We start from the raw sequence: 26,999 nt of genomic DNA, 5'->3' as shown, positions 1-26,999 counted from the left end.
CTGTTGTTAGTCCCCAGTTAGCAACTGGAGCACTCTCGATGTATCTTGGAAATGAAAGTAATCTGATGCTGGGAAATATGCAAGATTTTGATTGTACTGTGGTTGCACAACACAGCCACTAATTTCCCCACAGAGCAGAAAAAACCTGCAATGGTTTTCACTTCGTAGCAAAGTAATTGTTGAATAATTCTTGGCTAAATGTTTAACATTACTTGTGTCGGTATCTGTAATAGGTGTGAGTTGACCAAACTGGGTCTAAGCAGAACAGATCTGAAGTTTGCTCCTAGGATGTCAATAGTGGCTCCTTTAATCAAAGTTCCACGTGGTATTATTTATCTTGAGTCAGTGATTATTAGAAGTGAGCTCCAAATCAAATATGGAAAGGGACCAATTCAGGGAAAATCTGAAGAAGGGCATTATTCAGTTGATTGGATGACCTGTCGTTTTAAGAAAATGAGTCCTCTGGGTGGGGGAGGCAGATTTAGCACTTTTGGTTATGTACATATATTCACTATATGACTGCAGTTGGTTTTAATCAGTATGAAGAATAAACTAGTTACACGCAATTGGTTTAGAATTTTGTAAGACATAGTACACAGAAGAAATCTTAAGTGAATAAAGACCTTCTGATACAGCAGTTTTGCAATGCAAAGCCATAATATTGTAATATATGGGGTACACTAGTGTGATTGTCAACAAAAACAGTCTAAATATAGTTACTGGTTGGCTTGGGGAAAGGGAGATGGAAAAGGGGTTGGGGAGGTGAGGGGGAAAGGGAGATGGAAATGAAGTGGAAAAGCGGGGAGGTAAGAAGGGGGAGAGAAGGGGAAGGGAGGAAGAGGGGAACAGGGATGGAAGAGGGGAAGAAGAGAAGGAAAAGTGTAGAGGAAGAGGAAAAGGGGACAGGGGAGTGGAGATGAGGAAAGGGAAGAAGTGAGAAGAGGCAAGAGAGGGGAGGAGGGAAAGTGGGGATAGGAAAAGGAGGAGAACAAATAGGTGGAAAGGGACAAGGGAGAGGAACAAAGGAGAGAGGATGCAGAGGGAGGTGGGAAAAGTGAGGGGGAGGAAAATCAGATGGGACAGAAAGGGAAGAGGGGATTGGAATGCAATTTTGTTTGTTATAAAAAAAACTGGCTTATATATAATCAGGAGTTCCTTCAAGTTTAATGGAGAATGATAAGTTGTAGACTCATCTTGGTGGCTTTGGGGCCTTGGAAAGGGACTGATTTAAAAAAAAAGAGCAGTGGATACTTCAAAACAAACTGCCAGACACGACAAAGCTGTGTTTACAGCCTTAGCCCAACAAGAGGGTCAAAGACAGGGTGGGACAGGCACATGAGCAGAAGTAGGGATACTGGTGAAAATAGTAGGGGGGCAAAATTGGGTCAGGCTAACTTCACCGGGGCACGAAAAAATTAGCACCTCCACACCCGAAATTCACTGGTAGCACCCAAAGAGGGAGGCGAGGTGCTACTGGAAGCACCCCGCCTCCATCTTTGGGCGCTGCGAGTGAGTATCGTGGTGCTATGGCACTGCGGTACGTCGCACCACGTTACTGCAGGCCCTCCGCCCCATATTAAAGGGGAGGGGCCTAGCGCAACGCAACCCAGGACCCAGCTGGGCCACCAGGGATCGGAGTGCCGGCAAAAGAGCCCGGCACTCAAGAGAAGTGCCGGGCTCACAGAGCGCAGCCGGCACCCCGTGGGGGAAGGGGGGGGCTTCACATCAGGCCGGGGACAGCAACGGCGGCAGGTGCTGGCAGGCGGCCAACAAAAATAGCCACCCGGCAGCTCCCCTTTAATTTGCGCTGCCTCGGCCGCAGGTAGGCCCCCATGACCCTATCAGATATAACGTCTGGCGATAAGTCACGGGGCGCTGCACACGGTGATGGCGCAAACAGTTATTGCCGCCATTAACCTCCTGCTGAATTTCGCAGGGGGTGTTAGCAGCGCCGCGCCCGGGCACTAGTTGCTTTGCGCCCGGGAGGTGCAAATCAACGGAATTTTCCCCCCTAGATGCCATTACAAGGGCAGCGGAGGCATCCAGGAAGGCATGGAGAGGAAGCTTGATCATGGAGAGGGGGCACGGACAGCTCAAGGGCGACGAAAATGGGACCAATTTGATCTCTGGATATACAAATTACTATTAAAGTATAACATAGAAACATAGAAGCTAGGAGCAGGAGTAGGCCATTCGGACCCTCGGACCCGCTCCACCATTTAATGAGATCATGGCTGATCATCCAAATTCAGTACCCTGTCCCTGCTTTCTCCCCATATCCCTTGATCCCTTTAGCCTTAAGAAATATATCCAACTCCTTCTTGAATATATTTAATGAATTGGCCTCAACTGCCCTGTGTGGCAGAGAATTCCACAGGTTCACCACTCTCTTGGTGAAGAAATTCCTCCTCAATGGCTTGCCCCTTATCCTTCGACTGTGACCCCTGCTTCTGGACACCCCCACCATCGGGAACATCCTTCCTGCATCTAGTCTGTCTAGTCCTGTTAGAATTTTATAAGTTTCAATGAGATTAGAGAGATATCTAAAGAGATATATTTATTTTAAAATTGAAAGTTAGACAGCAAGGAAGCAGGAGTCATGAAGAGGACACCAGGTGTGAGTGACATAAACAAATGAAGACATTTAAAAAAAATATTGAAATCAGTCAAATTAAGAGGAGAAAACAAACTTTATTTATTCTTAAGAATATATATATATATGTAATGGTAATTTTTTACCAGCACAATCACACCTACTGTGTGGGACACCAGACTGGGTGAATCTATGACTGACAAAGCCTGACACCCTTAACACTGAAAACACCTATTGCCAACTATGGGTGAATCAGGTATTACAGGTACTCTCACCAGATTCTCTAAAAGGAGCAAGCTTCACAAGGAAAACATTCATTGAAAAGTGTGCCTCATGTAGTAAATTTAATATATAATAAATGAGTTTAGTCTTGGTTACATCTGGCTGTCTGCATGTTCTGCACGCACTTTAATAAAACATTTGTCAAAAATAATTTGGCATTAACAGAAGCATGTGAGACAGCGGTATTGATACTTCACACAAATGTTCATTTCTTCCTTGACAAATCAGCTTGCGATCAAAGCCATTCTGCACTACAGTTCATGAAATGCTGAATGTTAATTGTGCACTCATACAGAATACAGTATTTTTTCAAAAGAAATATATTTGAAGTTTTGCTTAAAATTACTATTCACTCACAAATCGAATGCACGGAGATGCTAAGTAATTTCGTGTCATTCATGTACGGACAAGCACAAGTCAGCAACTAATATCCAAATAAAATGTCATTTTAAAATTAAGTGTTAATTCCCTTAAATATAAGCTGCATAATGCTTATGTATAGTAGAAATATATTTAGTTTGGAAAAAATGGATGCTACAAGATTCATAAATTTCTTCTTCCATATTCTGAGAAAAGGCAGGCTATTCTGAAATGAGTGATGTGGCTTGGAAGCCAAGTTCAGAGGTTTGTATTGGCATGAAGAGGCTGAAGCCCAATAATCTCAATCCAGAAACTGGTTTCAAAACATGTTATATATTCTACCACCAGGTAACAGGTCTGTTGTGTCTGTACCTGTGCCGTTATATCTAAACACAATTAGTGCTCAGAACCCCGAGATTGCAAACATGCTGGTTCTTTATTCAAAAGGAAAGTTCCAGAGAAAAGTACAGAACAATAGAGAACAAACCCAACCATTCATCTGCTGTGACAGTGCCACCGCAGGTGGGAGGAGAACACATAATACATAACATATTCCTCCCCTCTTAAATGAAATGTCCACATTATATTCCTCAACAGGTAATTTACTTTCAATGCACTCAACTAACCAAGGATAGAGGTAGACTGCCTCAAACCCTGACTTTACCCTGGGGTTTATTCTGCCCCAGTCATGTGGGTAAGTCGCTAAGCCTACAGACCCAAGCGTCTTGGAGGCCGCCGCTCTCTGACAGGATACCGGTGGTCATCGCTGGCTTCCACAGCAGTAGGCATTGACACAGGCCTGGATGGAGAAGGTGCCTGTGTCAGTTGAAAATCAGAAGTTTGCACAGGTGGAACAGTCTCTTTGACTTCCTGTGTTGGAGAAGAGCACTGTGGCGAAGGATGCTGGTTTGCGGTATCATCCGGAAACAGTTCAGGCCAACCAGCCGTTGGAGCCTCTGTGGCTGTCTCTGCTCCTAGCAACAATTGATCAGTATGTCTTCTCCAGATGACATCCTCAGCAGTCTCAACCGTGTAAGACACGGGGCCCGTCTGCGCGATCACCGTAACAGGAACCCATTTCGGTCCAGTGTTGTAGTTTCGAGCTAGGACATGCTCTCCAGGATGAAACCATCTCTCCTTGGCTCTTTTCTCTCTTCTTTCAACTTGAGCTTGTTGTTGACAATGGACAACCTGCTCTGCCCTTGGAGGTTTGAGTAAGTCAAAACTTGTCCGCAACTGCCTCTTCATCATGAGCGAAGCGGGGGAAGTTTTGGTTGTGGCATGCGGCTCGTTCCTGTAGGAAAACAGGAAGCTGTTCAGACGTTGGTGGATTGAGCACTGACCTTGCGATGCCTTCAAGGCGTGCTTCAAAGTTTGCATGAACCTTTCTGCCAGGCCGTTAGTAGAGGGATGGTAGGGTGCAGACCTGATGTGTCGGACACCATTCACTTGCAGGAAGGTTGCAAACTCCTGTGGCACAAATTGTGGACCGTTGTCACTTATGAGTTGTTCCGGTGAGCCATAACAGCTGAACATCTCACCAAGTTTCTCAATTGTTTTCTCTGCCGTGGTAGACCTCATCACAGCGACCTCCGGCCACTTGCTACGAGCGTCCACAACCACCATAAACATCTTCTCTTCGAAAGGACCGGCGAAGTCCACATGTACGCGCTGCCACACTTCTTCAGGCCAATCCCAGGGGTGTAGGGTGGCCAGCTGTGCAATATTCTGGACCCTTTGACATGGGGAACATGTTTTGGCTTTCTCCTCAATATTTCCATCGAGACCTGGCCACCAGAAGTAGCTTCTTGCCATTTCCTTCATCCGAACCATCCCACTGTGGCCTGTATGAAGTTGTTGCAGTACAGGTTCCCTCAGAGGTGGCGGAATGATGACACGGCATCCCCAGAGAAGACAACCTGCCTGGACGGAGAGCTCATTTCTTTTTGAAACGTAAGGTTTCAAACTAGGAGAATCTCCTGTAGCTCTCCCTCGAATGACATCGTCCATTACCTCAGACAGGACTGGATCGTTGCGGGTATGCCTTCGCACCTGAGCTACAATGACAGGTGCTCCCTCCACATGTCTGAAGTAGAAGATGTCTATCTGACGAGGCTCTGGGGGAGTAACAGGCAAGGGCAGCCTCGAGAGGCCGTCTGCGTTGCCGTGCAAGTCTGATTTGCGATATTTGATGTCGTATGTGTGTCCTGACAACAGTGAAGCCCACCTTTGCATCCTGCTTGCAGCAAGAGATGGAATTCCGGTGTGGGGCCCGAAGATTGAAGTCAATGGACGGTGGTCCGTCAGGAGTGTGAACCTTCTCCCAAACAGGTACTGATGACATTTTCAAATTGCAAAAACGATTCCCAAGGCCTCGCGCTCAATCTGTGCATAGTTACTCTCGGCCTTGTTCAAGGTGCGTGATACGAAGGCGATAGGTTTACCTTCACCAGAAGGCATGATGTGGGATATGACTGCTCCCACACCATATGGTGATGCATCACATGCTAGCTGCATGGGTAGCTTTGGGTCGAAGTGTGTCGGGACCTCCGACTTCAGCAATGCTTTCTTTGCTTGGGCGAAAGCTTCGTTGCACAGTTCAGTCCGTTTCCATGTTTTGCCTTGACATAGCAACTGATGTTGCGGCTTCAGCAATGTTGCTAAGTCTGGAAAAAACTTTCCATAGTAGTTAAGTAGCCCCAGGAATGAACGTAACTGGCTCACATTCTGGGGTGCTGGGGCCTCCACAATCGCCTTGACCTTTGATGGCGCCTTGTGCAGGCCGGTAATGTCAATCACATGCCCCAGGTACTCAACTGAAGACTGAAAGAATTCACATTTGTCCTTATGAACTCTGAGTCCGTACTTTTTCAATCGCTGTAGTGTCGCATCCAAGTTCAGAAGATGATCCTCCTCATTTGTCCCAGTGACAAGGATGTCGTCCAGGTAGCACTGGACTCCTGGCAGTCCACTCAAAATCTGATCCATTGCCCTTTGGAATAGAGCAGGGGCTGACGTAATTCCAAACGGAAGGCAGCAGTACCTGTATAGCCCCTTGTGTGTCACAATTGTCAGCAGCTCCTTTGATTTGTCATAAGTCGATTTTGCTGAACTTTTGCCCTCCGGCCAGGCCCGTAAAGAGATCACCAATGAGGGGAAGAGGGTACTGTTTCGCAGACAGCACCAGGTTAATAGTCACTTTAAAATCCCCGCAGATTCGAATAGATCCATCCTTTTCAGGACAGGAACAATGGGTGTGGCCGATTTGCTCACGCTCACAGGCTCCAGGACTCCATTCTCGACTAAGGCCTCCAAGTTAGCCTCAACTTCTGGCCTAATTGCATAGGGTACAGGTCGGGCTTTGTGAAACTTCAATGTCAATGTCCAGTCTCACGCTGATCTTTTTCACGCTGATCTTTTTCATGCTCCCAAGTTCACCATTGAAGAGTTCTGCATGTTTGTTTAAAACTGCAGTCAGACCTGACTCCCCTTTTGACATCATGCGGACTGCAGGCCAGTCCAGCGTGATTTTCTCTAGCCACGCACGTCCCAGTAGAGATGGGTAATTTCCATTTACCACATATAGTGGCAGTTTTGCAGTCTGTCCGTTCAATTTAACTGTCACCTCAATGGCGCCTCTCATGGCCACAGGTTCGCCGGTATACGTCTTTAGCACAATGTTTGTTGGCTGAAGGGTAAGGTGCTTTAGCATTTTTTTGTAGAGAGTGTCTGAAACAAGGGACACAGCCACGCCTGTGTCAACCTCCATCCGCACTGATTGTCCCTCCACCAGTGGTGACACCCAGTAGCCATTTGGACCACCTGCAACTGTCAGTATGTGCACCTCTTCCTCCTCAGAGGTGTCGCTCCCCTCTGTTTTGCTGGTTCCATCATGCTGCACTGAATGAACACTCTTTTTCTTCTCTTGTCCAAATACAGACATTTTGTTTTCATGCTTCCCAGCTCTGTCTGTTCTTTTTTTACCTCTACAGCCACGTTCAATGTGACCCTTTTTGCCACAGTTTCGGCATTCCAGCTCCGTACACCAGCAGTCATTAGCGTGATGGCCCGTTTTTCCACAACGGTAAAATGTGCCGTTCCGCTCACCTTTAGGCTCAGATGACACCTTGTGAACTCTCCCTGCTGAACTAAACTGGTGAGCCTCCTTTTCTGCCATCTCCATGGAGACACTAACTTCAATGGCCTTTTCAAGAGTAAGGTTGTCCTCAGTAAGAAGGCGCTTCTGTGTGGCTGCACTTTGCAGACCACACACAAGTCTGTCTCTAATGGTGCCATTCAGCACCTCCTTGAACTCGCAGTGTTCTGACAATCTTTTCAAAGCAGCAATAAACATAGTCACTGTTTCCCCCTCCTCTTGATTCCGTTTGTGAAATCTAAATCTCTCAGCAATAACCAGAGGTTTTGGTGAAAAATGTGCTCCAAGAATTTCCACTAGTTGTTTATATGTTTTAGTTCCTGGCTTAACTGGCTGTACAAGGCTGCACAGTAAATTGAATGTCTTTGCTCCCATTATACTCAAAAAGGTAGGCACGACATTATCGTTTGCCACCGCATTCGCCAAAACAAAAGAGTCAAAACGTTCCATATAAGCGCTCCATTGCTCAACATTTTCATCAAAATCACCGATGTTTCCTAATATAGCAGCTATCTCGTGTTTCAAATTTTAATTTCTGTTTACTCACTGCACCCGTAACGTTAATGTAATGCTGCAATCTTTGTTCCGAGTGTTTTGTAGTCGAAAACAAGAAAGTTCCCACAACGCAGATTCATCCGATCCTCATCGCCACTTTGTTGTGTCTGTACCTGTGCCATTATACTTAAACACAATTAGTGCTCAGGACCCCTAGATTGCAAACATGCTGGTTCTTCATTCAAAAGGAACGTTCCGGAGAAAAGTACAGAACAAAAGAGAACAAACCCAACCATTCATCTGCTGTGACGGCGCCACCACAGGTGGGAGGAGAACACATAATACATAACAAGGTCCTTGTGTATCACTCTGAGGTAGTCAATATACTCCAAAATGTTCCCCTTCCTAGATCCTTCAAGGATCTCAAGATCCTTCCATAACCACTGTCTGAAATCTATCCGAGCCAGGTCTGGTCCTTACCTCCTATGCACCGTGTTATCTACATTTGATATCTATTTTTTATTGTGGGTATCTCCTCAGGATGGAGTTAAACTGTATTCTGTATGAACTCAAATTGGTGTAAAACAGCCTCATGGAAGACGCTTGTGCTTATGTATACTCAAAACCACTTTGCATCAATACAAAAATAGCAGTAAAACCACATTCTCAATCCAGTACTGAGCCACATGAGGAGAAGTTAGGGCAAATGACCAAAAGCTTCATCAAAGAAGTAGGTTTTAAGTAGCGTCTTAAAGGAGGATAGAGGCGGAGAGGTTTAGGGAGGGAAATCCAGAGCTCAGGGCCTAGGCAACAGAAGGCACGGCCACCAATGGTTGAGCGATTATAATCAGGATGCTCAAGTGGGCAAAATTAGAGGAGTGCAGATATCTCTGGGTGTGGTGGGAGGGGGGCATTGTGGGGCTGGAGGGCATTACAGAGATAGGAAGGGGTGAGGCCATGGAGGGATTTGAAAGCAAGGATGAGAAGTTTGAAATTGAGGCGCTGCTTAACCGGGAGCCAATGTAGGTCAGCGAGCACAGGGGTGATGGGTGAATGGGACTTGGTCCGAATTAGGACATGGGCAGCCGAGTTTTGGATGATCTCAAGTTTATATAGGGTAGAACGTGGGAGGCCAGCCAGGAGTGAGTTGGAATAGTCAAGTCGAGAGGTAACAAAGGCATGGATGAGGGTTTCAGCAGTGGATGAGCTGAGGCAGCGGCGGAGGTGGGCAATGTTACGGAGGTGGAAATAGACGGTCTTAGTTATGCCATGGCTATATGGTCGGAAGCTCATTTTAGGGTCAAATATGACACCAAGGTTGTGAACAGTGTGGTTCAGCCTCAGACATGCTAGGGAGAGGGATGGAGGCAGTGGCTAGGGAACAGAGTTTGTGGCAGGGACCAAAAACAATGGCTTCGGTCTTCCCAATAGTTAATTGGAGAAAATTCCTGCTCATCCAGTACTGGGTGTCGGACAAGCAGTCTGACAATTTAGAGACCGGGGAATGGGTCGAGAGAAGTGGTGGTGAGGTAGAGCTGGGTGTGGTCAGCATACATGTGGAAACTGATGCTGTGTTTTCAGATGACGTCGCCAAGGGGCAGCATGTAGATGAGAAATAGGAGGGGCCAAGGATAGATCCTTGGGGGACACCAGAGGTAATGATGCGGGAGCAGGAAGAGAAGCTATTGCAGGTGATTCTCTGGCTACAATTAGATAGATAAGAATGGAACCAGGCGAGTGCAGTCCCACCCAGCTGGACAAAGGTGGAGAGACGATGGAGGAGGATGGAGTGGTCAACTGTGTCAAAAGCTGCAGACAAGTCAAGAAGGACAAGGAGGGATAGTTTACCTTTGTCACAGTTACAAAATGATGTCATTTGTGACTTTGATGGGAGCCGTTTCGGTACTGTGGCACGGTGGAAACCTGATTGGACAGATTCAAACATGGAGTTGTGGGAAAGATGGACATGGATTTTGGAGGCAACAACGCATTCAAGGACTTTGGAGAAGAAAGGGAGGTTGGAGATGGGGCGGTAGTTTGCAAGGATGAAGGGGTCAAGGGTTAATTTTTTGAGGAGAGTGGTGATGACGGCAGATTTGAGGGAGGGGGGGGACAGTACCTGAGGAGAGAGAACCGTTAACAGTGTCAGCTAACATGGGAGCCAGAAAAAGAAGTTGGGTGGTCAGCAGTTTGGTGGGAATAGGGCCGAGGAAGTGGGTCTCATGGACAAGATGAGCATGGAGAGGTCATGAGGGGAGGTCAGAGAGAAACTGGAGAAAGATGCGAGTTCAGGGCTAGGGCAGGGGGGAACCTTAGAGGAAGTTTGGCCCGGTGGACTAGGGGAAGGAAGGGAAGTGGCAGAGGGTGCTGAACGGATGGTCTCAATCTTAGAGACAAAGCCCATGAGCTCCTCATGCATGTTATCGGAGGTGAGGGTGGAGGAGACAGGAGAGGGGTTTAAGAAGCCAGCTAGCATTAGAGAATAGAAGCTGGGGATTAGTTTTGCATTCCAGAAAGATTCTGCAATAGTGAGCAGTTTTGGCAGACGAGAGCAGGACCCGATAGTGCTTTATGTGGTCCAGCCCGATCTGGCGGTGAATGGCAAAGCCAGTTGTCCGCCATATCCGTTCGAGTCTGCGTCCCTTGGACTTAAAGGAGCAAAGATGAGGGCCGTACAAGGGGGTGCGGCCAGAGTGAGAGAGGGTAATTGTTTTAGTAGGGACAAGGGCATCAAAGGTGGTGGTGAGGGTGAGATCGGTAGCTACAGAAATGTCGTGGTGAATGGAGGGCCAAAGGCTGGATAGTTGGGATTTCGTAGGTGCAGTTGGGAGAGAGTTTACATTTACATTAAGTATGTGATAATGTCACTGATTCATAAAGAAAATAAATTATGGGCTTTGTGTACAAAGAGAAACCAGATACCATATTTGCACTCTGAAATCTATCTGGAACAATTACTTTGTAACTCTGCTACAAACTCCCTCTGCTTTAATTGTTTGACAATGTTTGTGTCCTTTTAATATGTAGATTATTTGACTGGTACTTACTTTTAAGTATTACTGGATTAAATCAGTGACCAAAACCAAGCTTTTAGTCAAATGCTTAATTCACGAATAGTTCCTCCAAATTGGCACTGATTGGGTAACAACTGTTTTGCACCCGAATGCTTCTCCACTTTTACACTGAACAGCAATGCTCCTCATTGAATTTCTATCCATCCATTTGGGGGGGTTCCCAAAACCCAAAGGGGGGAAATTCGTTGGCACCCCGAAAAAGTTAGCGCCCCTACACCATAAATTCAATAGTAGCGCTCCAAGCAGGAGGCGGGGCGCTATTGGAAAGTGCTCCCCCTCCTTCTTGGGGCGCTACCAGTGAATTTCGCGGCACTACGTGCAACAACACCATGTGCGTTGGCATGTAGCGCTGTGTCATTGCAGGCCTCCTCCCCTGATGAAAGGGGAGGGGCCAAGCGCTGTGCACACCAGGGCCCTGTTGGACCACCAGGGAGCGGGGTGCCGGGAAAATAGCCGGGCTGAGCAGTCGTGGCCGGCACGCCACGTACAGAGGTAAGAAGGAGCAGGTCCTGGCAGTTGGCCAAAAGGAAAATGGCCGCCCGGCATCTGCCCTTTAATTTGCACCACCGCTGCTACCAAAACACCCCCTGAACCAGTTGGGCTTATCGGCGCAAGGGAAGTTTGCGGCTGGAGCGCTGCGCACGGCGATGATGTCATCACCGGCGGCACAGCACCACAGGGCACTACCGGTTACTGCCGCCACTAACCTCCCGCTGAATTTCACGGGAGGCGTTAGCGGCGCCGCGTCCGGGCGCTAGGGACTTCGCTAACTGGAGGTGCAAAGCAATCCAATTTTTTCCCCAAAGATTCATATCCTTCCCAATACTGACAAACATAAACAGCATGACACTAACTTGGAGAAACTCTATGGCGTGAATCATGTCCTTAAAACACAAAGGCAGGGAATAGTGTTTCCTGTTCAGCGAGTCCTGTCCTTGTTTTTAATATTACCTAAAAGCTTTTTTCAGCTTTAATATTTTAGACTTTATGAAATGAAATTCAAGCAATCAATAAAGTGACAGATGTCAATGATACATTTCTCTCACTCTCCAATTTAATTGAATTGCTTACATTTTCAGATTGACCCAGCACACCATTATAAATATTCCACAAATATCCAGGGGGGCTATTTTAGGAAAGGTTGAAAACAGGTGCTAAATGAGTGCAGTACTAATAAGACATGCCTGTTTGAAAGTCTGGTTTTAGCACACAATTTTGGTCTTAATTGCTGATTACCATAATTTGAACTTGCTTGGAGGTTCTAAAACAGAGACGCCTGCAGGCATAGCATGCAATTTTCATGGAGCAGTATATGTGGGCTCCACTCACCCACTTCTACTGAAGGTGTGGAGTGTGTTGGCTGACGCACAGCAGCACGTTTCAGGATGGCTCGGGGACGTGAAAGGGTGCACAGGTTCTTGGACGTGGCACTGGAGGTCCTGGTGGAGGAGTGATATCCTGCGCCCGCAGGGGGGAAGGAGTCCACCTCGTCGTCCTGTTCCTCTCTCCTGCAGCAGCTGTTACTGCTCTGCCTGGCCTCATCTCCTCCTCCCATTTCTTGTCCAGACCAAGGGGACTCCTAGCAAGATGCCCATGACTAAGCGCTCCCTTTCTCCTGGTGACTCCTATAAGGTGTCCGATATGTAGAGTAGCACAGCACTCACTCTCTTTATGTTAAATCCTCAGATAATTTCTGGAATAAATATTGATAGAGTGTTGGTGAAGTCTTGACAAAGTGTCCCAGAAAATCTTCCGATGTGTTTCAAAAGTCCTCTTCAAACCCCCAGCAGCAAGTGAACAGTAAAAGGTGATAGACCTTTAAGTATCGCTTGAAATCCTCAGCAATGGCTAGTTTACTTCCAGTCAGCTGCTCGCTGTTAGGAGAGGGTGTTAGGTCAAGTGTTGGCCACCAAAATACCGTGCAGCTTCCTTGATGAGCGCTAGCAGGCAATTTAAGTGGCAATCAGCTGCTTAACGGTCCTCCGGGCGGCCATTCCTAGCACAGGCTTCAACTCCTTTACCAAGATGGAGTCTTGCGCTAAACACAAGCTAAACCAATGTTTCAGCTTAACACCCCACCTTGGCCATCTCTGAGGCTCTTTATTGCTTAAAGTATCTGAGGAAAATCGCCCCCCAATATTTTCTTATGAATGGACTTGTGATCTCACTCTCATAAATTGCTTGAAAAAAATAACCTCTTTATTTGGCATATTCACTATTTGTTTTCTTTTCAACCATCATAGTTAGTGGTTTGGCATAAACAGGAAAAAGAGAAGCACGAACTCTATAGTTTGTCGAGATGCTGGTGTTGGACTGGGATGGACAAGTGTGAGAAGTCACAAACACCTGTGGTGTATGTGCCTTTAAGAGCCCCAGGTGTGCGTAATGCCGGTAATTGCCACTTGGGCTATATAAGCCTGTGTATTGTGTATATCCTTTAGAAACCCCCCCCCCAGACTTGCTTAGTAAATACCTATGAACCAACTCCTGTCTTCAGTGTCTTTATCTACACACGGACACTACAGTGGCGACGAAGTGGAAACGGACTTACCTGCAATTCGGCAGCACCTCAAGGACATCGATTCCTCCAGCGTCCAGAAGACTCAAGGAAGTAAGAGAGACTGTGGTTTCACCAGCTGGCCAAGCTGGTGACAGGTACTGTGCTAATCCTTCCTGGGCGTCAGGCTGGAGCTCCAGCGGCGGGCTCTACAGCTGAGACAGGCAGCGAAATCGGAGGCAAGCAATAACGGACTGGGAGGGTGCACTCGAGAGACGGCCGGCGCGGCAAGCAGGTCAGCGTTTAGACCTCCGTCGGGAACGAGTCTCCAACAGTGAATAAACAGCGTTGTTATCGGTAGCAGCGGCGGGAAAGCGCGGGAAGCGCCATATCGTTGCTACAGAGAGAAAAAAAAAGCGCGGGAAGCGCCATATCTTTTCTGAAATGCCTAAATCTGGTAATATTGAGGCTTTTGATGGCGAAATAGAAGATTGGACCACATACGTGGAAAGAGTAGAGGTTTATTGCACTGCAAATGGAATAACAGATGAAAAAAAAGCTTCAGTACTTCTGAACTTAATGGGCGCGAAGACATACGGGCTGTTACGAAATTTAATCACTCCAGCCAAACCAAAGGACAAGACTTTTAAAGAAATTGTTGATACCCTGCAGGAGCATTTAAACCCAACACCGCTGCTGATAGCGGAACGATTCAAGTTCTTCAAGAGAAATCAACACAAGAATGAAAGTAACGCTGATTACCTAACCGAATTAAGAAAGCTATCAAAGTACTGCCAATTCGGAGCAGGACTATCGGATTATCTTCGAGACAAATTTGTTTGCGGTCTCAAGTGAAGGAACACAAAAAAGACTGCTTTCTGAAAAAGATTTAACATTGGACAAAGCTTTCAGTATGGCTGTATCATACGAAGCAGCAGCAAAAGGAGCTGCAGAGATACAACAAGAGACACAGGACTTCGGCACCCATAAAATGACACAGGAGTTCGGAAGATGTTATCGCTGCGGCAGATCCACCCATGACCAGAGGGACTGCTGGTTCAAGGGCAAAGCATGCAGGCAATGTGGTAAGATTGGACACATTGCACGGGTATGCCAATCTGGACAAAATAAATCCACTGACAGAAAACAAAGAATCAATAAAGAAAAGTACAGGAAGGTACAAATGATGGCGGACATTAGCTCCGAAGACCAGAATAGCGATAGCGACTCCGGAAACAAGAGACTAAGCTGTCTCAAATTACATAATGTACTTGCCAAAGAGGATTACCAAACCATTTGGGTTACCCTCACAATAGCAGGGTCCCCAGTTAAAATGGAGCTAGATACAGGATCAGCTCTAACCGTAATAAATCGACGAGATTACGAGAGGCTATTTTCGCATATACCTCTAAAAGACACATCCATTATCTTAAAAACATATACGGGGCAGAAAGTCTACCCCAAAGGAAAAATAAGGGTGCCTGTGGTATACAATGGCAAAGAAATACAAAAGTTGTATTTATACATTCTACAAGATGGTGGTCCACCGTTGTTGGGACGTGAATGGATAAGGAAGATACGTTTAGACTGGCACTCCATTCAGGCACTGACGGTGACCAGTAAGGAAAAAAACAATGATGACATCATACCTGAACGATTAAAAGACATCTTGGCCAACGCCAAAGAAGTGTTTCAAGAGAAACTAGGAACCTTGAAAGGCATCACCGCCTCAATAAAAGTGGAAGATACAGCAATTCCAAAAATTTTTAAGGCAAGGCCGGTGCAATACGTCTGGCAGTCGAGGCAGAGCTGAAGAATTTGGAAAAGGCAGGCGTATTATCCAAAATAGATTGGAGCGAATGGGCAACACCCATCGTTCCAGTCATGAAAAAAACATTGAAAAATAACTCTGAGGAACAGAAAAAAATTCGCATCTGTGGGGACTTTAAGGTGACTGTAAACCCGGTCCTTCACACGGTACAGTATCCTCTTCGAGGATAGAAGATATTTTCGCCTCACTATCCGGAGGGAAACATTTCACAAAAATTGACTTGGCACAGGCATATCTACAGATGGAGGTTGAGGAGACCTCTAAAAAGTATCTCTCAATAAACACACACAAAGGCCTGTACCAGTACAATCGACTGGTTTTTGGAATAGCATCAGCTCCAGCTATCTGGCAAAGAGCTATGGAGCAAGTCCTGCAAGGGATTCCAGGGACTCAATGCTGCCTAGACGACATCCTTATAACAGGAGAAAACGACAACGAGCACCTTGCCAATTTGGAGCAGGTGCTCACTAGGCTGAAAGAACGGGGCCTACGAGCAAATCGCCCCAAGTGCGAATTTTTCCAAAATCAGATATCATATTGTGGCCACATAATTAATAAGGAAGGGTTGCATAAGTCACCTGAAAAAATTGAAGCAGTTATAAAAGCCCCAGCGCCTGAAAATGTTTCCCAATTAAGGTCATTCCTGGGATTAATAAATTACTATCATAAATTTTTACCGAACTTATCAACTCTTCTACACCCTCTTAATGATCTTCTACAGACAGGAGTGATTTGGAAATGGAACGAAGACTGTAAACGTGCCTTCCATAAATGTAAAGACTTAATCACATCCGAGAAAATTTTGGCTCATTACAACCCATCACTACCAATCAGACTGGCGTGCGATGCATCCCCTTACGGCATAGGAGCGGTATTGTCCCATAGATTCCCTGATGGCTCGGAACGGCCGATAGCTTTTGCGTCACGCTCATTGAACTCAGCTGAGCGTAACTATGCCCAGATAGACAGGGAAGCACTCAGCCTGGTATGGGGAGTGAAGAAATTCAACCATTACCTACACGGACAAAAATTTACCTTGCTGACTGACCATCAACCCCTCATCTCCATATTCAACCCTAAAAAAGGTGTCCCCATTATGACGGCACAAAGACTACAGAGGTGGTCCCTTTTTCTAGGGACACACCAATACAACATTGAATACAAAGGGTCAAAACAGCATGGGAATGCTGACGGTTTATCACGCCTACCGTTGCCAACGATAGAAGAGGCACCTACAGTAGACCCAGTAGAGATATTCCACTCTACCATAGTGGAATGTCTACCAGTGACAAATTCTGCCATTGAAAGGGAGACAAGAAATGACCCTACTCTCTCACGGGTCTACGATTTAACAGTGAAGGGATGGCCAGCACATGGCGAACCACTGTTGCCAGCATTCTCGCAAAGAAGAGAACAGCTGTCAGTGTGCCGAGGAACCTTGATGTGTGGATCCAGAGTGGTGATTCCACCCAAACTCCAGGATAAAGTGCTAAAGGAGCTTCACGAGGGGCATCTGGGTGGAGTGAAAATGAAGAACCTAGCTAGGGCGTTTGTATGGTGGCCAGGTATCGATGGAGACATCGAAGACATGACCAAGAGCTGCCTAGGATGCCAGAAGGTCCAAAATGCTCCGCCACAGGCCCCTCTACATCCATGGGAGTGGCCCTCATCTCCCTGGCAAAGGGTGCACATCGACTTTGCTGGTCCATTTATGGACTCAATGTTCTTAATCGCAGTTGATGCACACTCCAAGTGGCCGGAGGTAATAAAGATGTCCTCCACCACCACGGAAAAAACCATCACAGTATTAAGGACCATATTTGCCAGGAATGGGCTGCCGGAGCAGATATGTTCTGATAATGGACCGCAATTTATGTCCGAAGAATTCAGAAAGTTCTTAAAGAACAATGGGGTAAAGCACTACACGTCCGCCCCATACCATCCCGCCACCAATGGATTGGCTGAAAGGTTTGTCCAGACATTCAAGAAAGCCATCAAGGCCATGGGTAATGAAGACATAAAACTTCAGCACAAGGTGGATAACTTCTTATTTGCATATAGGAATGCAACGCATATGGTTACTAACCAAACTCCCGCCATGATGTTCTACAATAGAAACCTAAGATGCCGGCTGGATTTGGTCAAGCCCAACATCTGAAGGGACGTGGAGAACCGGCAGTTTCAGGGCATGAATGAAAGGCCAACTAGGGCCTTCCAGATAGGCCAACCGGTTTTGGCCCGGGACTACCGTACCGAGAAATGGCAGCCTGGAACTATCTGCACACTATTAGGACCACTGATGTATACCGTGGACATCGGAGACAGCATAATAAGGCGCCATGCTGACCAAATCATCAAGTCATCCGAAAAGGGACAACCTACACCACTCTATACATCTAACGATGAAGTAGAGATACCCATATCTACCTCCAATCCGGTGATACTGGAGCCCGATGAACCCGACACTGGCCTTCAAGCCGAATCAGCCTTGCCAGAAGAACCTACTACACCACCAGAAACTACTACACCCCCGAGGCGTTATCCGGACCGAGTCAGGAAGCCTCCTGAGAGACTAACTTATAATTAATTAATACAGCAATGTATATTATTTTGCATAAAACATGTAATTAATAATTACTTAAAATATGATGTACTAGTTAGCTAGAAGGGGAGGAATTGTGGTGTATGTGCCTTTAAGAGCAATTATGGTGTATGTGCCTTTAAGAGCCCCAGGTGTGCGTAATGCCGGTAATTGCCACTTGGGCTATATAAGCCTGTGTATTGTGTATATCCTTTAGAAACCCCCCCCAGACTTGCTTAGTAAATACCTATGAACCAATTCCTGTCTTCAGTGTCTTTATCTACACACGGACACTACAACACCAGGTTATAGTCCAACAGTTTTATTTGAAATCACAAGCTTTCGGAGCGCTGCTCCTTCGTCAGGTGAAGTGACCTGACTTCACCTGACGAAGGAGCAGCGCTCCAAAAGCTTGTGATTTCAAATAAAACTGTTGGACTATAACCTGGTGTTGTGTGACTTCTCACATCTATAGTTTGTGTTTGCAGGCTGTCATGTAAACAACAAGCAAGTAGAGCAAAGGCACATATACCAACCGGCCACATTGTAGGTGGATAGTCAACATTAGAAGTCTGCTTTTCTACATTTGGAAAATTAGCAGAATTAATTGTGACAAAAATTAAGCGCTTTTGTCTATAAATCATTATGGTATTAGCTTATTTCTGTCAGGTGTGTATGGGGTTAAAACTAGATTCACTCAAAGAAACTGACCCAGCTTATTGCGTTGCACAATAGCCCCTTAACAGATGTTAAGCATTACTTCCTCTGCCTTCCCGCTGATTTAATGATGGAATTAGTCCAGGTAATGACAGAAAATTAAGGGGGTGGGGGTAGGGGGAGACCCATTAGACCATATCCCAGCCCATTTTCATGCTCATCATATTTTCCACCGGAAGTGTCAAAAGAGTACCAGAGGTGCCCACCCGAATTTAGCTGTGTGTATTCTAATGAAGAAGTAATGACAAACTGATGTCAAACATGAATGGTAGAACTTGCCATTTGGTCGGAACCAGCAAACTTAGTTTATTCTTCGAGGCTGCCTGCCCCTTAAAGCTGCTCCAGACATCCAATTCCTGCAGCAGGAGCCATTTTCCACCTCCCCTTCCACTGGTGAGCAGGCCGCAATAGTGCCAGGACCCTGCTGCAAATATGCAAATGAGGCTGACCCCAAAAGCTTCACCAAGACCAGTAGTGAGACAGCCAGGTGGATGCAAAGCCTGGCTCACCACTCAAATGATGCAGATCATGCCAGATAGGATCACTCACTGCCACTCTGCCCAATTTCAGACAGAAAATTGTGTGGAGAGCCATTCTGCTGGGTCCCCGCCAGTCAGCAGCTGTTCAATACGTCAGCCCAAAGAAGAATGCGCATATTCAAAGTGACAGATGATAACATTGGATTTCCTGTCATTACCATTATAGCAATGCTGGGTGCAACGGATGCCAACGTCTTACTGCTGGCGAGTGTTGCTTTTGCATGTGGCAGGTGATCCTTTACTCTGCACTCCTTTACCCTGCAAATTCTTACATTTGTGTAAAAAGTTATCCTTTTTCATTATCACCAGAGGCAGAGAGCCCCACTCTGCTGTTGCAGACACCCGAGACCTCCCCATCAGTGGGATGTCTATGGTGCAGACAGGAATCATGCTAATTAAGCTGATTCCACAAATCTATTAGGGCTGGCAGCAGCTAGTGGGTGCAAAGCCTGACATACTGACTTCAAATCCCATTTCCACCTAAGAGGAAAATCGTGGCACTCCTGTTTGTGAGAGGTATCTGAGGTAAGGGCCAAGTCCCTTCATATATATATATATATATATATATATATATGAATATATATTTGATTAGACGCTCCACTTGAGTTTGAGATACATATCTGAATTTCCTTTGTCCCAGTCAAATATAATTAGTGAAGCAAAATACAGTGACAAGAGTTTTCTGCTTGATTCTTAGGCTTACTAATAAAATACCTAGATATTGGGCAGGTAAAATCTAGTTTGTAAAAAGCTGGGGCTCACCTATAGGAATGCTTTGAGATGCTGAACCCAAGAAAAATCCTGGAGTAAAAATCCCAAAATACAAATGGTTGCACTTATCCAGGAGTCGTGTGTTGGTGGTGGTAATTCCAGCTGTTTTTAGTTCAGATTCTGGGGGACTGGTATCTGTAAGCTATCTCATGTTTACAATACTTATCTTGTTGGCAGCATCACAGACCCAATAAAAACCAGGACTACTATTCTGTTGCTGGGATAAGTGAACCAAACTCAAGGGGCCCGTTCACTGATGACACTTTCCTAGAATGCAAAATAAAACCGCACTAGTCTAATTGCAGCTTGAGTGAGGCAGCAGCTGACAGGAGCTGGGATTCTAGACTGGAGTGGGATCTCAGAGTGGGAGCAGGTAAACTCAAATCATCTCAACTAATTACAATAACTGAACAAAAAAAAATCAGATTTATCTTAAATGGTGGTTTAGTATTGTACTGTTTAGAAATTTCCATGTATTTCTCCCATAAAGACAGAATGTGATACATTCAGGATTGGGAACTTTCCATTATATAATGTTGCCTTAGTAGGGCTGGTTTAGTGCTCATTCGCTTTGAGATGTACCAGCATTACATGGAGTTGTATAACACAATTCAGGCAGTGAGGTTAAAAATCTTCAGACAATAGGAATGCCAAGGCAGAGATGAAGAGGGAAATACTAATACATTAAAATTATTGTCATATTTAGATTTTGTTCACCTCAGTTTTTTATTTCAAAGGTACATGATTTACTCAGTTATAATGATCAAAGCAAGACTTGAAGACTCCATGCATACAAAGTAAGCCAACACATGCTCCTATAAATAACCCAAAGTTAATAATGCTAGAATGATCAATAAAAATATACTATGCACAAAATGTTTCCTGGTAAACATGGTCAGAGTTAGTTTATTTGTGAATCTATAAAAGCTTAACATTTTCTGGGCAAAGGCTGATTTATTTCTAGTCACCATACAGATGTTAGAAATGACAATTACAGCAGGAATTCTTAAACCTTGTTTCACAAACTGTACTTTTATAAGTAAGCAAGATTTCCAAATTAATCTGTCATTTCTGAATCTGTAAAATCTACCAAATGTGTTTCTCTGTTCTGGTATTAAAAGGTGTTTTGACTGTGTAAAAAAAGACTTTTAAAAGTGACCATGGTCTCCCTTTACCCTAATTTTTGACTAATTATTGCATTCTTTACATCACTATGTTATTGGCTTTAGTCTGGCTATGTTATTTGTATGATAGCAAAATACTGCGGATGTTGGAAATCCGAAATAACAACAGAAAGTGCTGGAAAAACTCAGCAGGTCAGGCAACATCCGTGGACAGAAATTTGAGTTGACGTTTCGGGTCGAACCCTTCTTCAAAACTGGAAAGAAAAGATGGATCGGAGGCAGGGCTGCGATCGGACAAAAGAATAAAAGAAACAAAAGAAGTAAAAAAAGAGCCAATGAAAGGTGTTAGAAGCTAGACGAGAAGGTAATAGGCTGAGATTGGGTGTAAAGTGTACTGGCAGGGCAAGGGATAGCTGCCAGGTGTGAGAGCGAAACAAAAGGAAAGCGGGGGGGGGGGGGGGAAAGGAGTGGAAAAATTACAAGAAAAAATGAAATAGGGGCCGAGCTTATGATCTGAAATTGTTGAACTCGATATTGAGTCCGGAAGGCTGCAGAGTGCCTAATCGGAAGATGAGGTGCTGTTCCTCGAGTTTACGTTGAGCTTCCGTGGAACAATACAAGAGGCCAAGGACGGTGAGGTCCGAGTGGGAATGGAGCGTTGAATTAAAATCACAGGCGACCGGAAGCTCGGGGTCACCCTTACGGACTGAATGGAGGTGTTCCGCAAAGCGGTCACCCAAACTGCGTTTGGTCTCCCCAATGTAGAGGAGACCGCATCGTGAGCAGTGAATACAGTATACTAGATTGCGAGAAGTACAAGTAAATCGCTGTTTCACCTGGAAGGGGTGTTTGGGGCCCTGGATAGTGGGAAGGGGGGAGGTATAGGGGCAGGTGTTACATCTCCTCCGCTTGCACAGGAAGGTGCCAGGCGAAGGGGAAGGGCTGTTTGGGGTGATAGAGGAGTGGACTAGGGTGTCTCGGAGGGAGCGGTCCCTGCGGAATGCTGAAAGGGGAGGGGAGGGGAAGATAAGTTTGGTGGTGGGATCACTTTGGAGGTAGCGTAAATGCCGGAGGATGATCCGTTGAATGTGGAGGCTGGTGGGGTGAAAGGTGAGGACAAGGGGAACCCTATCGTGGTTCCGGGAGGGAGGGGCAGGGGTGAGGGCAGAAGTGCGGGAGATAGAACTGACACGGTCGAGGGCAGCGTCAATCACGGTAGAGGGGAATCCTCGGTTGCGGAAAAAGGAAGACATGTCTGAAGCACTGGTGTGGAAGGTGGCATCGTCGGAGCAGATACGGCGGAGACTGAGAAACTGGGAGAATGGAATAGAGTCCTTACAGGAAGCGGGGTGGGAGGAAGTGTAGTCCAGGTAGCTGTGGGAGTCAGTGGGCTTGTAGCGAATATTGGTCGATAACCTATCCCCAGAGATGGAGACGGAGAAGTCGAGGAAGGGAAGGGTATGCCTATATGAACAATCTTATGGTGCTATGAGTAAGCATACCACCATTACTACAATATTGCAATAATGTCGGCGCAATGCTGAGGCCTTCTGACATTTGGTACAAAAATAAGTATGTTTAGCCTATATTTTTCAGTTGTCAGCTTATTTCAAGTTTTGGATAGTTTTTTAAGTTGATGGGAAAAATGTTCAGCAAATCTTTCTTCATTTTTTCACAAACACCTGACTTGATGGAGTGCACCACATTTAAATGCACTGTTATGTCTCCTCAGTGGGACAATATTGTGAAACATTCTTCTTTCCCAGAACAAAATAAAAATGGCATAGTGTTCCTTCAAGGAAGCCTGAAGTCTAAACAAAGGCCAGCTGCTCATTCTTCTGTTATTGTAGAATAGAACTGTAAATGAACATAAGATCATAAGAAATAGGAGCAGGGGTAGGCCATTTGGCCCCTCGAGCCTGCTCCACCATTCAATAAGATCATGGCTGCTCTGATCTTGGCCTCAACTCCACTTCTCTGCCCGCTCCCCATAACCCTTGACTCCCCTATAGTTCAAAAATCTGTCTATCTCCACCTTAAATATAGTCAATGACCCAGCCTCCACAGCTCTCTGGGGTAGAGAACTCCAAAGATTCACGACCCTCAGAGAAGAAATTCCTCCTCATTTCCGACTTAAAAGGGTGCCCCTTTATTCTGAAATTATGCCCCCTAGTTCTAGATTCCCCCATGAGGGGAAACATCCTCTCCGCATCTACCCTGTCAAGCCCCCTCAGAATCTTATGGGGGAAAAAATTCAGTTGTTTGCGCCTCCCGTTAGCGCCTTAAGAGGGCGCTAATGGGGCACAAAGCAACTAGCGCCCGGGCGCAGCGATGTTTACACCGCTCGCGAAATTAACTGGACATTTTGAGGCGGCACTAAACACTACCGCTACGATCTCCTGCGCCGGCAGATTGTGACGTCAGTTGAGTGCGCAATGCCCCGTTTGCGCCCCAGACCGGATATTGAGTGGCGCCCCCTGCCTTACCGCCTGCCGCTAGCAATGACAGATTGAGGGGAGCGTTTTGCTGTCAGAAAGGGACTAGGGGAGCACTATTTAAAGGCGACCGCTTCCTGACGTTTTTTGTCGGTGACATTTTTGCACCACGCATTCTGAGAGAGAGAGAGAGAGAGAGACTGAGACTTTTGGAGAGATTCAACGCTGTGTGAAGGAGTTTAGAGTACTGAGCAGCACTTTGCAGGTTTATTTTGATTTGCCCTTCCTTGCTTCGCCAGCACTCTGAGGTAACGCCTCACTCCTCGGCCTTTGCGCCTTAAGACATGTGTGAAGCGCCTGATTTAGCGTTCCAATCACCTCCAGGGGCGATAAAAGCCAAGTTTGCTGTCTGAGGCGATAATTAGCGCCAGGCGCTAAACGTTGCGCACGGGCAATACTGAATTTTTCCCCCTATGTTTCATTAAGATCAATAAAATGCTGGTGTAGCTGATCCCACTCCCCTTTAACCCAGAAGCTGTTATGTTTTTGTAAATAGTGTCAAATTACACTGAACGCTTAACATTAGTTTTCTAATTAAAATAGAAAACAATACATAATAGAGAAACAAAATTAAAAACAGGGATGCCGAGCTCTTGCCTCACTTAGAGCCAGCAGGATGCCTGGACTAATTGTCATGACCCAACTCAAGCCACAGTTTTTGAAGCTCGTTTAAACCCATATTCCGATGATTTATATTCTGCTTGGCCTGACATAATGGCCCAGATGTAGGTGGAGCGGGGCATTTTGCGGCGTGCGCCATTAGTTAGATGATTTCCCTACACCCTTCAGCTCACACAATTTTTGCCCTGTAACTTACTGGAAGTGCAAGCTGATAACAGCGCAGCGAGGGCAATGGGGCATCTGGGACCTTGGTGAACAGCAGGACCAACAGTCTATCTCCTTAACAAATGAGAGTAAAGGACTGAGAAGGAAACAGAGGAATGATGGAGAAGGAAACAGGGTGAATTAGAGTCAAATCAGATACAGAAAGAGAAATAAAGAGAGGGAAATAAAGATTGGATTAACAGAGAAAAAAGGAGACAGAAAGGAAAAGCAAGAAAAAATGTAATGTTTTAAATCTCAAAGAAGATTTTACTATATGCAGGAATGAGACGCTACAGTTTAAATAGTTCCTTTTCGAGGTTGGAAAGGTTGATTGGCATTGCATCAACAATTATCACCTTGTTAAAAATGTACTCATGCTCTTAAGTTTGGTCTGTGGTGAGTTTAATTTGAGTTTACTGACCAAATACAGCAAGTTCTTAAGAATAACGGGGAGGTTGAGGGCGGAGCAGACTAAATCGACTAGCAAGTTATGGTAATTCGCAACTCACGCCGTATCTCTTCTACACCGGAACTTGCTGACTGATTTGCACATTAATAACGGCGGCGGTGTAAATTTGCCATTATTTTTCCAACAAGACTACATCACACATTTACACTAATGCACACAACAAAAGGTTTAAGACAACATTAAGTGAAAGCCCACTCTTTTGAAATTTGTTTTCATATGTCACTACCGGTTATCCAATGCTTTTGCTAATCTGTTCCAAATGTTTGGATTTATACTTTAGACTTTGGAAGCACTGGTAATCCGAAGTGCAATAGGTTTGGCAACACAGAAAACAATGAACATCCTCATTATGCAGTTTCAACTCTAGCTTACATTTTTATAAAGATCTGAAGTAAATAAGCACTTAATTCCTCTGTTACGGTGTGCTACAACCCCACTCGAACTCGCCATTCATCTGACTTTCCCCATACCTTTGCCCAACCACTGACGGCTGTAGCTTCAGCTGCCTCAGCCTCGTGCTCTGGAATTTTGACCCCAAATCCCTCTGCCTCTTCACCTCTCACTCCTTCAAGACCCTCCTTAAAACTCATCCTTCCTAATATCTCCATGTTTTTCCCCTTAGACCTCTGTGAAGCACTGCGGGACTTTTTTCTACATTGAAGGCACTACATTAAATTATTGTTGTAGTTGTAGCAAAGAAGGCCATGAAGAGATTTAATAGAGTTTTAAAAATAATGAAGGTTTTGATGGGGTAAATAAAATAAGGTTATTTCCTCTGCTGGAAAGTCAGTAATGAGGGGTCATCAATTTAAAATGGTCATTAACCTGGTCCTATACTTCCAAAGGGCAATCAATGTTAAGCAGGATCTGAGTATAGCTCATCTATGACACAGACCTCCTGTAGAATCTGGGATATTGATCACACTGATCCCACTGGTATAAAAGTCACGTCCATAATGCTTACACAAGACAGCTGGCTGGGAAATAGCGCTTGCTACATATTGTGTACATATGCAAACCTTCCAACAGAACAAAATTTTTACGAGGGTGAAGGTATGCATTTAGCTAAATTCGCTGGGATTCACAGTCTGCTTTGCCCCATCAAAGCCTTCCATTTTTTGCATTGTATATAAAATCTAAGAGCTATCTAAATAATAGGCTTGGATGTAATAAAATGTAGGCAAACTGTATAGAAATGAGGGTACGGTGAATGGTCAGACGTAAGTCACACATCGCCTTTCCCAAACATGGAAACCTGCAGTATGATTTTCACAATAGTTTCCCTGGGCAACTGTTCCATAAGGAAGACAAAAGCTGGTTACTTCTCTTGAAATTGGTGTTACACCAGCAAGTGGATAGCAAGAGGTAATGGATAGGGAGTTCAAGAGAAGAAAGACTGAATTTGAGTACTTTGTGGTTATAGGAATAAAGAAGGAACACTGGCTATTTTTATCAAGTGTAACAAAATCTCTGCACTATACTCAAGGAAAGATCCATTCTTGTTGACTGCAGTAGAAAGAGCCATGTCTTGGACATCTCTTTGATTATATTTTTCACTGATTTTACAGGACATCATTCCAAAAAGAACACACCACAATACAACTAGAAATAGAGGCTAAATGAAAGTGAGAAGTGCATGTCATTAAAAAATAAATCAAAGTAACATCACAACACATAACCTGAATGGGCCAGAGATAAAAAGAAACAAGAACACAAATGCTAGAATTCTGAAATAAGACAGAGATGTTATTAAAAAAATGACAGCATTTGAAAAGGCAGGTTAAATTTAAGTGCACACCCTTTGTCAGAACGTCCATGAGATAGTTCTTAATGTATCCTGGTGTGATGAGGCTATTTGTTTTTCAGTAAAAAAGCTCTGCTTACAAGCCACACACCTAGTTTACACTACTTACTTTAGTGAAACTGGCAGATAACATTCCAGACTCATGGGGAAAAATAATCACTGAAACAAATCATTTCTGGAAATGCTGCTAATGTTGTGTGCCGTACAGTTTATCAGCAGCTAATTCTTTGTGCTTGAAGAGTTGGCTACATGCAAGAATCCAACTCTTCCACCAGCTCAACACAAACCCGGTTTTATAGCTCAATAAAGCCGACTACTTTTCTGTTTTTGTCAATTCACAACTGTTGGTCTAATTTCTTCATTCGGAGTGACTATTATTGTTAGTG

The 26,999-nt window shown here is 45.2% G+C and overlaps 1 protein-coding gene across 1 annotated transcript in view; it reads right to left on the bottom strand.

Moving 5' to 3' along the window:
• The window catches only part of LOC147111518 (glypican-6-like), a 1,374,066-nt gene that overhangs the window by 931,220 nt on the left and 415,847 nt on the right, over positions 1 to 26,999 (bottom strand). The gene's annotated exons all lie outside the window — the stretch shown is intronic.

This window comes from Somniosus microcephalus, chromosome 10 (assembly GCF_052327205.1).
Source record: "Somniosus microcephalus isolate GS21.2 chromosome 10, FLI_Smic_1.0, whole genome shotgun sequence".
Classification (NCBI taxonomy): Eukaryota; Metazoa; Chordata; class Chondrichthyes; order Squaliformes; family Somniosidae; genus Somniosus; species Somniosus microcephalus.
Note: the sequence above shows the minus strand (reverse complement) of the source record. Positions and strands in the feature narration are given on the sequence as shown.